Raw genomic sequence first — 16,543 nt, 5'->3', positions numbered from 1 at the left:
ATGGATAACGTCTCCTCGATCCTCTGACAGCTGGGTGTGGTGTAGCCATCCCCCAGAGGTCAGTTCCCTTGCCACCATTTGCCCTAACCTAGCTTACACCCTAACCATCCCATTAGTGACACTTCCCCCTTCTGGTATTCCATCCCCCGAGTTAATTACAGCAGGTCATGTCCTAATCGTTTTCCCCCAACATTCGTAAGGTGGTTGCCTGACAAGCCGAGCAATCGGTGAGTACAACACATCTGTTTCAAGTACTACACACCATCAGATATCTACCCCTACATAAAACCTAACGACACACCGCGCGCATATTGTCACATTAGTACATACATCGCTCCATGTTGGTAGGACGACCCTTCGTGGCTCTGTGACAGCCACTTGGACGTGATGTCCTGGGCCTTCCTCCCGATCGCCGCCTGGCGTGATCCCTTGGTTGCTCGGGTCCAGTCCAGGGGCGGTCGTCGTAGTCGTGTAGTCCGGTTTGTTGGCGTCCGGGCATTGGTCGCTTTTAGAGCAACGCCTCTGCCAACGTCTTGGTCGATCTGGTTCCGTCCATGGTTGGGCGCTGTTGTCGTGAAGTCCGGTTTGTTGGCGCCAGGGCATTGGGCGTCTTGAGCAACGCCTCTGCTAACGCCCTGGTCGATCTGGCTCTGCCATGGTTGGGCGCTGTTGTCGTGAAGTCCGGTGGCGGTAACCCGCGAGGGTGCTCTGGAGCTGCACGCCTCAACGCCACAGTGGTAACGTTGCTTGCTCTGGTACCTGGAACAAAAGAGAAGGGGGAGGGTGCTTCTTGGGTCGAAGGGGGGAAGAAGGAAAGTATAAGGCGGTTGGACATGACCCTTGGAGTGGGTAGGATGGGGTTTGGGATGGTTGTTGAGCAGGATTGGTGTTACTGGGGTTTGTTGTACGTCCTCCATGGAGCACATCAACTCTCCGTACCTCTCCTTGGTGACCATGCCTTTGTTTCTGTATTGCAGTTATCTGGGTGGCCTGTTTTCTGTTTCACCAGCTGCTCCGTGCGTTCCCATTAATTCGACTCACTCATCTGCCGCGCATGCCTCGAACTTCTGGTTTCCATGAACTCTATGCCTGCACCACTTGGTTAGCCGATCTTCGAACTGATTTGCGGGATGCCAGCTCAACGTGATGTTCGATGAGTCTGATGACACCAAGTCCTCAAGTTCACGAGTCTTCAAGTTCACGGAAACGCTCTTTATGTTCGTTGACGTGAATTTCAGCTGTGCTCCTGTTCCGAATCGAGCGTCTTTTGGGCCAAGAACCACCAGACATCCTTCTCTTCGTCCATTTCCACCGGGTCGGATATATGCGTGTTCAGCTTGATGTCTTCATCTTCCGTCCTCTTCGTGGTTGGCTGTGCTGGTATCCGACCTTTGATGTCTTCCTTTTGATGCTAGACTGTTTTGGTGATTCTTCTGCTTATGGACGTTTTTGTTTCGGTTTGTCTTGATTCGGATGCTGATGGCGCTGCTGACCTGTTGGGCGTTCTCTTGAGGCCTGGTTCGATATGCCTCCGTCATCACCTCTTCTCAGGGTGACCCCCTTTCGCCTGGAACAGTCCATCTTGGTCCCTTGGTCCTCCGACACCGGTTGAGTAGAGGCCGACACTTTCTTCTGGATGGTGACCGCTCCCATTCTGCAAGATGATTTGTTGGTTGCAGAAAGCCAGAACGTTCCATTGGCCGGGTTGATGATGATGTTGTTCCTTTGGACGAAGCCAAGTTGATGGCGTCGCAGTGAATTTCGGCACATTTGAAGGCTCCTTTCTTGTCAATTTAACTGTAATTCCACTATCGCTTGTCTGGTAACCGGTATTATATGACCTGAGGCGGACCGAAGAACCACGCCCGCTGCTCGGAAGACTGGCTGTTGATGATGTTTGACGAGCAAAGGTTGAAACGCTTACGATGGTGATCACGAGTTCAGGGCTCTCGAGAATCAGTGCTGGGTTTCTTTAGACCTTCGCTTCGACAGGAACACTTTATTATGTCGGTCCGTGTCTCGTGCTGTTGAGGTAGTAAGGTGGTGGGCTTCCGTGACCAGGTTGGCTGTTATCTTCTCCTCCAGGTTGCCTTCAGTCCCCTGTGATTGAGATTACCGTGGATTCTGGTGTCATTTCCCCGTGGAGGTTGAAGGGCGTTGCGTCCATTCGTCGCCAGCTGATCCTCATGCGAACGGTGATGTCAGTTTCCCTGAGGCCGTTGATTTCTTGGGAGGCATTCTAAGACTCAGTGCCCCTGGCGGTGGTAATTGGAGCACAAATCCAAGTCCCTCTCCGCCTGGCCCGGTTGTCGTATCTGTTGAGCTCCTGCGGTCCTGAGGTCCGGTATGCCGCCATTCCCGTCTGATCGCTGGGCTTCGCTCTGATCGACTTGCCCTTGGTACGTAGGCTTTGCTTTGTTACCGTATTTAACACCATGTCAGTTTTGTTTCATAGTTCGGAACCGCAAGATTAGCGTGGCATCACTGGTGTGTTCGTCCTGCTCCCTTTTTTCTCTCCCTCAGATTTTCCCGTTTCGTCGCTGGAGGCAGGCTTCGATCTTCGTGTTCCAGTTGTTGCGACGGAGCAGGCTTCTTCTCAGGTTCCTCCTCCCGCGTTTGAAAATTTGCCACGATCTTTCCGACCAATTCGGTTGCTGCGAGTTCGGGAATCCTCTTGTGTAGCAGCTCAGGACCTCCCCTTCCCGGTGGTTGGCTCCCACTGCTTCTACGTCTGCCGTTTTCACTTCATTGTCCAATGTCTTGCAATTCGTGCACCTTGATCTTGATCTTGATCTTGTTGTGCTCTGGGTTAAACCAGTAGCATATGCTTGTGCATGTACGAACTGGATCTTGTAACCAGATTGCTGCTCCTTTCTAACCTCTAGATGTTATCTGGTCTTTGTTTCTTTGTAGTTGCAGTGTATCCTCTTATCTCATTTACTGTCGATCTTGTTCCTTTCTGGGTGGCTCTGCGATAGATGCGACTCTGCTGATTGCATGTTGCATTTTGTGACTGCAGTTCCTCTTGAATAACTGGATCCAATTTTGTCCCTTTGACCGCAAACTTCTTGAGATGTCGTGATGGTTCTTCATCTTCTTCAGTCTTCTTCCTCCCCTTCCTGGCTCAGTTAGGTATAGCATTGCTGATTGTAGGTTCCATGCAACATAACTGAAACGCATCTAAACAGCTGGATCCGATTCTTCATTCTTGACCACCAATTTCTGGAACGCAACGTCAGTACTTTTCTTTTTTTCCGTCTTGATTTCGCTTTCTTTTGTTTGGATTTCGTGCAACATTGCTGATTTTATGTTGCGTTGTATGCAATAGAACTGCAACGCCTCTGTACAACTGGATCCGATTTTCTTTCTTGCCAACCGATTTCTTGAACAAAACGCCAATGCTTAATTTCTCCGGTCTTCGATCTCGTTCTTCTGGATTTGGATTTGTGCAACATTGCTGGTTCCGTGTTGCATGTAACCGTATTGCAATGCCTCTTGAACAGCTGGACCTGCTTCTGTCTGCTCGACCACTAATTTCTGTTACCTTTATTGTTTCTACTCAAATTTTCCCGTTTTTAACCTCATTCTTCTGGGTTTGGATATGCGTAACTTGGCTTATTGCATGCAACAGAACTGCAACCTTTCTAGGTAGCCGGATTCAATTGTGCCCTCTTAACATCAACGTTCTTGGATGTTATGAAGTACTTTTGAATTTCTTCTGTCCTCGGTCCTGTTTTCTGGCTTCGGGTATGCGCCACATTGCTAAATTGTGTTGCATGCTACGGAACTTGCAACGCCTCGAAACAGCTGAAGTATTTTCGGACCGCTTGACTATCACCTCCTTGAATAGTGTTCTTGAATGTAGCATGGTATCCTCCTTGATTTCTAGCGTTTGGTTTCGTTTATTTTTTGGTTCCTGTATGTGCAACATGGCTGATTTTCATGTTGTGTGCAACCGGACTGCAACTTCTCTGTACTGTTGGGTTATATCCTGTGTGCATAGCCATAACCCCAGTCGATACGTGGTTCTTCTCCGTAGCTCCTCCAGCCTTCGATCCTGTTTTTCTCGGGCTCGGATATGTGCAACTCGGCTGATTGCATGTTGCATGCAACTGAGCTGCAACTCCTCTGGGCTGTTGATGACATCCTGTTTCATAGCCAGTGGATACAACGTGTCTCTTCTCCGTAGCTCCTCCAGTCGTCGATCGTATTTTTCTTCTTGGGCTCTGGTATGCGCAACTCTGCTGATTGCATGTTGCATGCAACTGGACCGCAACTCCTCTTCTTCCTCTGGACTGTTTGATGATGTCCTGTCCTGTCAGTGAGTACAACCTGTTTCTTCTCTATTGCTCGTTCAGTCTTCGGTCTTGATTTTTTTTTCTTGGGTTCGGGTATATGCAACTCTGCTGATTGCATGTTGCATGCAACTGGGCTGCAACTCCTCTGGGCTGTTGATGGCATCCTGTTTTCATAGCCAGTGGATACAACGTGTCTCTTCTCCGCAGCTCCTCCAGTCGTCGATCTTATTTTCTTCTTGGGCTCTGGTATGCGCAACTCTGCTGATTGCATGTTGCATGCAACTGGACTGCAACTCCTCTTCCTCCTCTGGACTGTTTGATGATGTCCTGTCCTGTCAGTGAGAACAACCTGTTTCTTCTCTATTGCTCGTTCAGTCGTCGGTCTTGATTTTTTCTTGGGTTCGGGTAGGTATGTGCAACTCTGCTGATTGCATGTTGCATGCAACTGGGCTGCAACTCCTCTGGGCTGTTGATGGCATCCTGTTTTTGTAGCCAGTGGATACAACGTGTCTCTTCTCCGCAGCTCCTCCAGTCGTCGATCTTATTTTCTTCTTGGGCTCTGGTATGCGCAACTCTGCTGATTGCATGTTGCATGCAACTGGACTGCAACTCCTCTGGACTGTAACTCCTCAGGACTGCTGGCTTATATCCCGTCTTCATAGCTAGTGGATACAACGTGTTTGCTCTCCATAGCTCCTCCAGTCTTTGAACTTGAATTTTTTTCTTTGGGTTCGGGTATGTGCAACTCTGCTGATTTCATGTTGCATGCAACAAAGCCATTGCCCCACGTTGGGCGCCAGTCTGTGTGATGCCCCCTGGGGTCCGGAAGCGGTAGGAAGTGTGTTTTCAAAAAAAAAATATTGTTTAATAAAATTTCGTTCATCGGGGGTGTTATTCTTTCCGAGATGGTTGCCGACCTGCGCCGTGCTCTGGAACAACTTCAGGTGAGTGTTTTAGGCTGGTAGATCCACAAATTGTTGATTAACTAGTTGACTCTCTTGCTGTTTGATTTTTCTCTTGTTCAACGTAATTACACACCCATTTCCAAGTGATGATCGGTCCGTTGGTTCCAAGCTGATCGATTCCTTTCCGCCACCGTTCCTTGCGCCTGGGGCTCGTCACAAACAATATTTATAATGAGGCTGGCTTGTCGCTTGTCAACATATAGTCTTCACTGCCTAGGATGGTGTCTGTCTCATAAGGAATTTAGGACACGGAAGTCTCCCCAAACATATAATTTTGATGCCTCCCTTGAGGACATAACCTGAAGCCACCATCTGATACCTGATAACTATCCACCACTCTCCCTCTCTCCCTTTCTTATGCCTATCATCCCAAAGATAATCGAGTGTATCCCCATTTAATGTCGCCCTCAAGCTGAGATTAGATCTCCCGCTGGTCCTTACACTATCTGACGTATACCTCAATCTCCCTCAGACTCACTCTCTTTGTCATACCTCTCTCATCCCACTACAATGAATTTGATCCCGCGTTGACCTCTCAGTCCCTCCCCGCAATTGTTCTAACCCCCTCCAGCGGTACATATCAGGGACAATAAACGCAATTTGTTCAATAGACTCCGTGATTAGTGTACATTTCATCTAATCTTACTCTTACCTCCCAACGACTTATCGCGCCCCCATTCCAACATTGGAATCGTGTGTGCTCTTCCTAGCACCTCTCTGGCTCCCTGGCCCAATATCCTCGAACACCTACATCACTTATAAGACCCTGATTACTTGTCTAAAGGTGCAACGCAGATAGCGATTACATTATTAGCTTTCGTCGATGGGTGTGATTGGTTCAATCAATCTCTGCTGGCCCACTCTCTTCGAACACCTACATCAGTTGACCCCGATTACTTGTCTAAAGATATGACGCGGGTAGCGTCAGTTATTAGCGTTCCTCGGTGGCTATGATTGGTTCGTCAACCGCTGCCGCTCACGGCACACCTCTGTTCCCTACTAAAACCCCGCGGCCGGACGTTGGTTACTGACATTTTTGCAATCCTTCTGTGAGTGACTGTCTTACATCGTTTTCACCAAAATAACCCGGTGGACATAAGCCTGCTACCCCGACGACCGCAGTCTCACTGGGCTCATAGACAGGTACCTACTCAGTACTCTCATGCAGTCATGGCACCCGCAAGTGGCGCCTTTGAATCATTGACCGGTGTGACTCGAAAGACTCCATGACTGAATCTATCCTGCAATTTTATCCGACGCCGTGGAGTTCTGTCCTGCAGATGTGTGTTCAAGCGCGTTAGCGTCATGAGTGATGCATGCTGCGATCCTTCCGACGGTGGACTTAATCACTTACCTCATCCCGGCGGTATCAATCCTTCGCCCCAATTCTCTCTTATTCCGGCGGTATTATCCGTCGCCCTTTTGACTTCGACTCTCAGTCTCTCCCGTCTGGCGGAATTACCCATCGCCTTATCCTTCTCTGGCTCTCGGCCTTCTATGAACTCACCTCTCTGCTTGGGCGTCTTATGGCGTTACCTATTTGTTCTGATATATGCTCAACTATATTTACTTACTTCTTCCATAACGTGAGACAGTTCCAATCCGAGTAGATTTAGACGTGTCAGCAGAGTCAAAAAACACATGGAAGTGTTGCAACATACCTCCTCTTCGGCTAGCATCCATCCTTAGATCTTTCCTCCTTGTGTAATTCCGGTTTCAATAGCTATCGACCACTTCAGGGTCACTCCTTCTGTATCTCCTTACCTGTCTGATCCGTAGAATCCCTTCAGTCAATGTGCGCACCGCTGCGCGGTACGAGTCAGTTGTTACCCGCGACATGAACAAAAAAAATCATTTGATAGATAAATCTGCGCCGCCAAATACTCAGACCATCTACTACTCCTTTCATCTACACGATATTTACGCCTATCATCCCAAACGTCTCCACCGTAGCTTGCTATATTCAGTCAGTGACGTCATATTCCAGGAAACAGACTGTGTTTACACTTGTTGATCAGTAATGACGTCATAAGATTGTGTCGTCTGCGGGTTGGTACATCCTGACTTCTCATCGTCTAACCTTGGACACGCCAACTTTGACCGGAATTTCAACTCGACTATTCTGAGTGTTGCCTGTGATTTAATGAAGTAATTCTCGGTAGTGCCCAATCATTTGTGATCATGAATATTTTATTTGTGGATTGTTGTCTGGCGTCCCTCCCCACGTTGTCGCAAATTTCTCTGGGGTCGTAAGTATTTGCATCAAGGGAACTCTAGGGAAGTGCGCCGGATTAGTCTCAATTTGGCATTTCAGTTTAAAGCCAATCCAAAACATGTGATTTTCATGTTATGTTACTGAACCGATTTTTGAGAACCAGTTTCATAATGCAAATTTTTATTGACATACTCGACCAGATGATTTATTTAATTTGCAATTGGCAATCAACTTATGATGTTCTTATTTGAGGAAGCTCGGTTTACCGATTGCTATGTTGTTGAAGGTATACAAATTTTGGCAAATGTGATATCCCATTATTCGAGTGGGGACATCAGCAATGGTAAATGGTCATATCGAATCAAAGGCCGGAGTAGTAAATTACAATAAGCTAATGGGGAACTGACCATTGTAGAATGATGCTAATTTCAAACTTAATTAATGGCTCAACAAAGACTCCGACTGGTGTAGTCAATAGTATGCTCATTGCCATTTCTCCAGTGTTAATGGTAATTTGATTTATTTGTCTAGTGGGTACTTTTGCTGGCAAACCTGCTATTATAATTTTAGTCAAGGTAGCTGTCCAGGATGGAGGACAATCCGATAGACAGCCCTTCGTTGTATCTGTTCCGCCACCTGACAAAGTTTGTCATGTTCAATGATGCCTTATAAATTTCAATTCCAGGATATCCCTTTAAGTGAAACCACACTGGTCCGAAACTGTTGTGTTGGCATCCGAGACCAGATGTAAGATCAGTTGTGACTTGAGAGGTCAGTGGTCATTGACATTGAAATTTCATGTTCAATAGGTCATGTCAATAGAAATAGATCATAGGGGAAGGTGGGGTAAGACGGACCAGCTAAGGTTTGAGGCCGCATATCTTGCTACACTGCTCTCGTAATTCATATTATTTATAGTCTTCGGAATGCTCAATCCTTCCTCTGTTGATATGTGTAAAGACTAAATTTCAAATTAAAGACATCTAGGTGGTGGATGCTCTTAAAGAGGGACATGTCAAAAACTCAGACAAGAAAAAACGTGGGATAAGACGGACCACCCAGCAGTGCCTGCTATCCGCTCATGTGTGTTACACTTCTGCTCTGTACTATTGTAAGAAAAAGTAACCAGAATGGTAAAATAACAAAATGAGCCTTTATTCTTTACTCATGTGTGATGGAAGTGCAGCTAAAAGCTGGGAACATGTGTGTTGATTGTCGTTTGGCATGAATGCATGCTAACTGAGCACTTGCATGCATGGCTCACATGCAACAAAGACTCCTTCCTGAAAAATTAGCTTACTTAAACTTGTGTCAATGTTTTGGAAAAGAACTTTCCATATGCAGGGTACAATGGACCACCACAGGGTAAGATGGACCACAGTGGTCCGTCTTGCCCCAAATCTAAATTCTGTCATTATCATGACGTATATGTCAAATAGCCCAACATTGCAAAACATTGCCTTTCCTAAAGTTTGATTATAACTAAGTTTATAACTTTGTTCTTCACAGTAAAGTGCAAAATAGAAACTAATCATGCAAGAAAGGCGCCGTAATTGAATCACCCGTAGACCTCTTATATTAGATCGCTTTGACGAAAAACAACATTTTTCTCAATAACTCAAAAGCTATGCATCCTAGCAGCATGAGCTCAAGGTGGCCATTGTTACGAAGGAAAACAAACATAGTGAGTGCATAAAGCAGTAGATACCAGCAGCGGTTCAGCCGGGAGGGCTGGTGGTCCGTCTTGCCCCGCTGGGCCGTCTTACCCCACCTTCCCCTATAACCTTGGATGTTAATTGGAATAATCTGACCTGAACTGATACATGTTACTGTTTATCATCTGCATTCATTAATTTCAACATATCCTTCCAAAACTTTGTAAGTACAGTTGTCAGTAGCTTTCACACCACGCATGACAATAGAGTGAGTGTCATCCTAGCTTGGGGTGGCAATGACCTTTGACCTTTGTTGTACATGTTCGTTAGGGAATGACACTAGAAATGTGACTGGGATTGGTGCAATTTCCTCATAAGTCCCTGGTGCGGCTCAATTGAATCTAGTACCATCTGACTCAGCCATGGGGTCACTTTCTTTCTTTCAATTTCTAAGTTTTTGTGATGCGCGCTCAATCATAACACAGTTAGTTCTCCATTCCTGCCGTTAGCCTATAATTGTCTGCTAATCTGAGTTGGTAGCATGCCTCGCGATGTGCAGTTTGGTTTCGACTGACAAAGGTAACCAGTTTCTCCCAGAATTAGACCGTAGAGTTGTTCACCAAGATTTACTAAATTTTGATCATATGTGACTGCTGTCTATTTCTCCCCTTTTTTGACCACCCGCAAATTTGTCCGTCTTTTCTACTGAGGTCATCGTGGGTCAATCGTTGAAAGAAGGGTTCGTCCAGCTGTCTTAACAGATAATTTGTTTCTCTCAGCAGGTCCATATTGGTGCATTGTTCGCGGTTCCGCTGAGCTGAGGGCTGGTGACCAGCGCTCTTTCCGATCCAGCAGCGGGGAACCAGATCGCATTCGTGAGATTCACTGTCCTTGCCGTTGGCCTTATCTGGGTTAAATTAGCATGACGGTCGCCTTTGCCTTCTGGTTAAATGGAGTATCACGCCTTTCTCGGAAAGTTTCGACAAATTGAGCGTATTCCAGTGCAATGATCACTAAATGTTAGTTAGATCGTTTGAGAATGAGTTCTGTGATTAAAAACTATCTTTGATTGATTCCTTCATGTTGGATCTACCCGTTAGCCAATATTCTACGTTAGACCAAGATTTAGCCATCATAAAAAAAACGCTGGCGTCAGCCTCTCCCTCTCGCTCTCACTCACGCGCTCTCTCTCTCTCTCTCTCTCTCTCTCTCTCTCTCTCTCTCTCTCTCTCTCTCTCTCTCTCTCTCTCTCTCTCTCTCCTCTCTCTCTCTCTCCCTCTATCACTCACTCACTCAATCACTTGTTCACTCACTCACTCACTCACTCACTCTCTCTCTCTCTCTCTCTCTCTCTCTCTCTCTCTCTCTCTCTCTCTCTCTCCCTCGCTCACTCTCTCTCCCTCTAATGTACATACGCACTCACGCCCCCATCCACTCATCCACTCCCGCACGCGCCCACTCATTCACTCATTCGCTCTCTATCCCCGTCTGTCTTTCTCTCCTACGCACATTCCACGCGTGAGATGGTCATGAAGCGTCCACCCGCGGCAGAATGAATAAGCAGAGCTTGGCATGCCTCGGACGTAGGTGGCGCTGCTGTATCATCTCATTCATCTCCGCCTGCTGGGGGGGCGGCCACTCGTCGGGGAATTTGTAGGTGGCGCTGTTGGGTTGGTAAAGCGGGTTTCAGTAAGGTGGCCTGGTGACAATCTGACCTGAACAAAACAAATTCTTTATCCTCTACATGAAGGACGATGAGCTGCGGTAATTCTCGCTTCCCTCCGTAACCAACTCTAGTTGTGTACAAGCAGGGTGACATTTTGTCATAGTCACGTCACATTGAACGGTAACTCGCTTGACGTTTATGATTAATTGTCTCCAATGATGCATCAATTTAACAACCGTGACATTTCCACGTTATTCTTTGATATACCTCGACGGGGGAGCTAGCATCAATATCAGTTAGGTACTGATAATGCTAGGACAGAAAGAGTAATTGATTGACAGGTTACGGACAGCGATAAATTTATAACGATTGAAATGGTGATTCAGATGTGTCGGTTATATATAAACACGAGTCACGAAACGGCTCAATGCTGATTTAATAACGAACCGGAAGGCAATTCAGGCTCCCAGCGTTCCTGTTCTGGCGCTGAGCTGCTGAAGGAGCAGAATAATGTTTAACGTTTACAATGTTTCACTCTCCTTATCCGAATGTAACTGAACACGTTACGACTTCTTGGGCCGCCTTCGTATCAAACCTTATCCAAATGGTGAATCTATCCCGGGAGTGTGACAATCCTACGCTGACCGTCGATTTATCTCGAAGAGCACTTTGTAAGAATTGAGAATCGATTGATAAGCTTTGAATTAACACTAGACTGATAGTGGATTGATACGCTGGCCTAGCGAGTTCAAACTGGTTAGATTATGAAACAACTTATGCTGACCTACCAGCTTCGAAAAAAAATGTATCTGTGAGGGTCGCGTCGTGAGGGATGATCATTGCATTTCCGTTGATTGATGATCAGACGGCCGTGGCGTAGTCTCATTCAACTCCGGTGAGCCTGTGGTGCTAGGCCGGCGTGAGGCCGTGTGATCGACGATGACGACTCAATGATAATTACGTTAGCGGTCTCTGTGAATCCGAATCAGCAACATATCTGGAGTAACCCTCCCTTTCTTTTCCCAGACAGATTGTTAAATTTTCACGCTATATTTACAAACGGGCGATACAGTAACGGTCAAGCTCAAGCCATTACCGGTGCATTGCGATCGAGATAGTCAACTCGCCATTCTCGATACAAACTTAGCCTTAAACCTAATCCTAACGCCCTAACCGCAAAAAAAAAATTATTTACAAAGCATCGCCAATTGAACTGTCATGACGTCCTCTGACGTAGTTTGACGCGTCAATAGTGACCAGCGCCCCAAAGATGACACCATCTCACCCGTTCCCCTCCCCTCGAATCCATTGAACCCCACACCTCACTGCGGCCGGACCGCGCGCGCGATGGCCGACAGATAGCACTCCCCCCAATACCAATGTAATGGTGAGCCATTAGCCTACACTGACCCTTACTGACCCGCCCCGGCTGTCCCTCTAACCCCTCTGTCTATCCCATAGCCAAGGCCGGACCAGTCAGGCCCATTAGCCCCTCCCCGTCTTTACAAACAGACGCCCCACTGCCGCGCTGCTCGGTTGGGAGCGGAATGTAGCGACCATCTGCCCTCCCCTTCCCAGTCGAGTAACACTCCCACGATGTTAAATCCATTACCCTCTAATGGTGGCTCAGGTTAGACCTCAGGGAGTGGCATTTGTAATCCAGATCAGAGACATCCGATGGGTAAATGGGAGGTGAATTGTCCATGACGGGGAGGCAGTCTTGATGAGGCGGACAGATGAGATGACTCACTTGACAGTTGATGATGGTTGACACGTCGAATCTCCGTCGCGGCAGCAGAGTCCCTCCGCTCCGGCAGGGGTGGGGTCGGCCAGCCTCAGACTGAGACGTGCCGGCCGACCCGCCGACCAGATGAGCTCTCCTCCCCCGTGGTCTGTCACCCGTGGTCTGATACCGTGCTCTGTCCCGGTTGGTCTGTCCCGGTCTCGCTGTCTCTCTTCGGTTTTGTTCTCTTGTCATTCTCAATTACCGGTTCCGCCCGGTGGCCAGTCTTTCCGTCACCGGGGCTGAAAATTGGCGACATCCCGTTTCGCATCCGGAGTCGAGACTGTCGCCCTCCTCCCTCCATTCCGCCGGAATCGTGACGTCATTCTCACTTGCCCGGGTGTTCGAGCCGCCGCCGGATGGCTGACCGCAAATGCGTCCTGTCCGCGACTGATCTGGCGCGACTCATTCCTCCCTCCTTCCTCCGCCGACGTGACGTTTCTCGCACCCCATTTCCGTTCGAACTTTTCGGCAGGACGTGGTGGCGCCAAGGGCTGTCTGGGCCGGCTGCCACCGGACGCAGATGTGCCGGCGAACTGGGCGCGTCTGCCTGTCGGCGGCGTTTGATCCTCGCTTAATGGTGGCCGGCCGACGGGTCGGGGATCGTTTGGTCAACCCCCTCCCCACGCCGGCTCAGCGCCGCGGCAGACAGTGCGATCGTCCTTACGTATAGAGCGTGAGAGATGTCATTTTTGATATACGAAAAAAATGTTACAGCTTCCAGCTGTTACAATAACAATTGCTAGAAAGATATAAGAAATGATGACTTGTTCATGAACGTTCATGAACGTTCACGAACTGTTCGTGAACAGAGAATCGTTGGTGAACATGTGACCTTGAATGCCAAAATTCGTAAACTATCAAATAAACAAACAAACAAACATTGTTCACGAACTGTTCATGAACAAATATACAAACACCAAACCCTGTAAAACATATATCAGCATCTTCCTCGTTATGTGATAAAGCCATATCCGGGGTTGAAAAATGTTGAACACCTCCTGATTTCCAACCATCGACCTTATAAGCAAGACATGTAAGCGTGGTTCTTAAGGGCTACTTTCCGTTACATAAACGTGTAGATGCGTCCTTATTCACATTGGTAGTTTGTCGAGTGGCGACGCGCGCGACATCTGTGTGGACATGTGGCGACACCTAGCATGGGCAGTTCTGGCTGTAATCGTGGTGGTTGAAAAATGATGAGCACCTCCCGATTTCTGACCAACGACCTTACAAGCAAGGCATGTAAATGTGATTGTTAAGGGCGACTTTTCGTTATGCATACGCACGGCCTTGCATATACGCACACATGCGTCCCTATTCACGTTTGTAGTTTTGCGAATGGCGACGCGGGCGACATCTGTGGGGCTTCTGTAGCGACACCTAGCGTTTACACATCTGCTATATGTACTCAGGAATCGTTGCCAGTTATGGTTCCTACTGCTACACTTCTACTATTTTCTGGGTGATAACATATGCTAGAAAGTTATTTTGTTAGTAAAAGGCAACAAAATTGAAAAGTTATCAAATAAATTGCATAAAAATGGCTAAATGATAATAACGAAGAAGTGTTGATTGAAGGATTTTTATAAATAATGGACCGTAAAACTATATTCTAGTAGATTTAGTAGGAAATAGTTCGTGCAACCTTGTTTTTAGGGCCTTGTCTATAATCATCCCTCATTGGAAATAACTGCTCACTAATTGTAGCAATGCCCATGCATTCCCGTGCTGGCCGCCTTCGATCGTGGCGCCACCTATACTCTGTACAACCGCCGCGCCAGGGCCGCGGCCAGTCAGTCCCGTCAGTCTGCTCGATTTAAGGACTTAATTAAGTACGTATCGCTAAAGTACGTATGCCAAAAGTACGTACGCCAATGTTCGTACGCAAAAGTACCTACGTATGCAAAAGTACGTAGTCACTGGCGGTCGCAGCCGCTAGCAAAAGGGGGGGGGGCCAAAGTCACACTCGCGGGACATACCATTTATCCGTCACCGGGAGGAGGGGGGGGGGGTGATCGGCTAATTTTTTACGTCCACGAGGCGCCGCGCAGTTCGCATTACTTATGCTTCGTCCATCTCATTCTTACGTGAAATATTTAAGCTCAATTTAAGGCAAAATCATCAGCTCCATTTCCCGTCCCACGGTGCTTCCACCGGTCGGGCCACTGCACCATGACGACGGATCAGTGTAGCATAGGTATACTGGAAGGTCAGTCACGCGGATTCATGACTTTACCACTATAAAGCAATTCGGAAAAGTACGAGGGTCGGTGTCGGTGTACCTCTTGCTTTGGACAAGCATGTGAAACCCAGAGAGCATTTTCAGACTATAACATTTACCCATATAGGTACCTAGTTGTGTGGCGGCGGGAGAGAGTAGGTACACCGACCTCTGGAGACCCCCACAGGTTCCGAGCTTTCAAAATTGGCATCTGAGGGCCGCGCGCGACACGTGCGGGGCTTCGCAACGGCTCTATTGGGGCTCGGCTCACTCAACCTGTCTTATAGTCCTACTGCTAAAAAGACTGGCCCTGAGCCCTAAGGACTTCATCAGTCTCTGCCAGCCCCAGGACCCACACCGGCTCATGGGGTCCCGACGTCGAAATATGAGGGAATCTGCGCGGGACCATCGGAACGTAAAGTAATCTCGATCAGGACCAACGTAAGGCTGTGCCGGAGACTGCGTGAGCCCTCTGATCTTCAGAAACCCACCCATGTATGTTTTCACGTAGAGGCCAGTTTAGGGCCCTCAGAGACCAGTACAGGGCCTGCAAACTACAAAGGCCAGTAGTTTGAGACCATCAGAGACCGAGTTGGGCTCTCATAAGCTAATGTGGGTCCTTACTCATTACAGGCCAACATGGGCCTTCAGAGGTCAGCGTGGGGCCCTAAAAGACCGGCATGAGCCGTCGTTGGACCCCAGAGGCCAGCAGAGGGCCCTCAAAGGCCAAGATGGGCCCTCCTCAGAGGCCAATGCAGGCCCTTAGAGGCCGGCATCGGGTCTTCAGCAGCCAGTGCGGGGCCCTCATTGGCACCTAAAGGTTCGTCTTGGGACACCAGAGACAGAAATAAGGCCACCAGAGACCGGTGTGAGACCCTCAGACGCCGGTTGGGGCCCCTGAGGCCGGTTAGGGGACCTCATAGGCCAGATGTGGGGCCTCAGAGGTTGATGTAGGCTCTTAGCGGTCAACGTGGGCGCTTGACCGCCACTGAAGTTCCCTCAGAGGTCAGTGTAAGACGCTCAAAGACCGGTGTGGGAGCTATTTTAACCCGCGCACCGACGGGGGGGGGGCGGATATCCGCCCCCCCCCCCTGAGGTTTTTCGCGAATAGCGGGAAAACCGCGGCGCGTAGCGCCGCGAAATTTGGTATGACTATACCTTTATCAATTTTACACATGGTGTGCAAGTTTGAACCTCCTACCTTTTAAGGTCAGGTCACCAGGTCACTTTGAATGACCCAACCTCAAGTCACTTTTTTGCAAATTTGTCACCGTGCCAGGGCTACAGTAGATGTCGGAGGCCTTTGAAAGTCGCAGGATATTATAAGGTCATTAGTAGCTACAATTTGTATATCTCGGAATTTTGATATCGGTGACCTAAGGTTAGGTCAATTTCGCGACCTCCCCATTATAAGTCAATGGGGGAAAAATCAACTCCCTGTTTTTACCACTAAAACGGGTCGGAATGGACCCATATACCATACATGACTTCATATACGATCAACCTTCACTACCTTGAGGTCTGTTTTGCTGTTGGGCAGCTGTGAGGTCATGTGACGTCATCAAAGGTCACCAAAGGTTTTTGGCCAATAACTCCGTACAGGAACAAGATACAGACGCGTGGATGGTCTCATTGTGTTCAGCTCGTCAAGACGCATCGAATGATATACATGATGACCTCGAGGTCACGTGACCTGAGGTCAACCTTTGACCTTGACCTTTCGAGGTCAACATATAT

This window comes from Amphibalanus amphitrite, unplaced genomic scaffold (assembly GCF_019059575.1).
Source record: "Amphibalanus amphitrite isolate SeventyFive unplaced genomic scaffold, NRLGWU_Aamphi_draft 000309F_arrow, whole genome shotgun sequence".
Classification (NCBI taxonomy): Eukaryota; Metazoa; Arthropoda; class Thecostraca; order Balanomorpha; family Balanidae; genus Amphibalanus; species Amphibalanus amphitrite.
This window is presented reverse-complemented; position numbering follows the sequence as displayed.